Genomic DNA, 1,136 nt, shown 5'->3' with positions numbered 1-1,136 from the left:
AGCTAGCAACTTCTACCAGCCTGCGTACCCAGTGGGATAATCGGACCCCTTCTTGTCTCTTGGCATCCTTTTTTTTTTTTTTTTTTTCCTCCTGTGGGGTAATTCTAGTTTTATTGCTGGAGCCGTAATCCCCAAACTGCACAGAAGAGGGATTTCAGTGAGAGGCTAACAAGCAGCACAAGCCAGGCAGACTGAACAATCCATGTTACCATTACAGGAGGTCTCCCATATGGCACACAGCTATGCTGGCAGGACAGCGTGGCCTGCTGCTGCTTCACAATCTGATGGAATAAGCTCTGGTCTTTTGCTAGCCCTGTATTCCCCAGTTGCTTTGCCACCAAACCTTATAGTTGTACATGAATCCTGAAAAAAAACATCTCTTACTACCAGATGCCTTTTTTTTTTTTTTTTGTTAATGGCAGCACCTCTAAAGAAAATGGAAAGTGATTCTATCCTCAGACAGTAGTTGCAATTGTCTTTGGTTTCTGCAACTTGCAGCAGTGGACCAGGGAGCTGGAGAGGGCCTCATAAAAATCTGCCAGGTAAAGGAGTCAAGGTTATAGCTCCTGAGAAAGAATGTAAATAGCATGTACTGAAAAATGGATTGATAAAATAATGCAGTGGTACTTAACCAATACCTTTCTTGTTGCAGTCCTTCCATGGCCTGTGTAAGAACCTGGTTGCTGCAAAGCCTCCTGACTCTTTTCACAAATAATGGCAGAATTCCCATCCTTTTCCTCTTGTCTCACTCCACCGTTATGTAATCCTATAGTGTGTGTGGCACACAAGCTAAGAACTATGAACAGATTGAAAATTTTTTCACTGTCTTCTCATTTCCTTCTATAGTCATTTATAGGAAAAAGCTGAAATAATACCAGTTCTGGCTATACACTACTTCAGTTTCTTCCCTGTGGAAACACCAGGAGAGGAGGACGGCTGTATAGAGGGACCATATATGGTCCTCATGGCAAATCGGAGTATTGCACCGATCTTCTCCCCAGACCCCAACGATCTCGCTGCTCGACGAGGCCTGTTAAACCCAGACCCGCCCCCACAAAGCCGCAGTCGGCTTTTTGAACCTGCGAACGACAAGGAGGGGGAAGGGCCTGCCTCTCGTGTTGATTTTTGTCGCGCAA

The 1,136-nt window shown here is 45.1% G+C and overlaps 1 long non-coding RNA gene across 1 annotated transcript; it reads left to right on the top strand.

The window, feature by feature from the left end:
• The first annotated feature begins 431 nt into the window (after positions 1-431).
• Positions 432-817, top strand: LOC116960743. Its single transcript, XR_004406540.2, has 2 exons — positions 432-542; positions 653-817. It is a non-coding gene; the product is annotated as an uncharacterized LOC116960743 (long non-coding RNA).
• The last annotated feature ends 319 nt before the right edge of the window (positions 818-1,136 follow it).

Source organism: Tyto alba, unplaced genomic scaffold (assembly GCF_018691265.1).
Source record: "Tyto alba isolate M040663 unplaced genomic scaffold, T.alba_DEE_v4.0 Super-Scaffold_28, whole genome shotgun sequence".
NCBI lineage: Eukaryota > Metazoa > Chordata > Aves > Strigiformes > Tytonidae > Tyto > Tyto alba.
The sequence above is the reverse complement of the archived record's forward strand: the minus strand, read 5'-3'. Positions and strand labels throughout refer to the sequence as shown.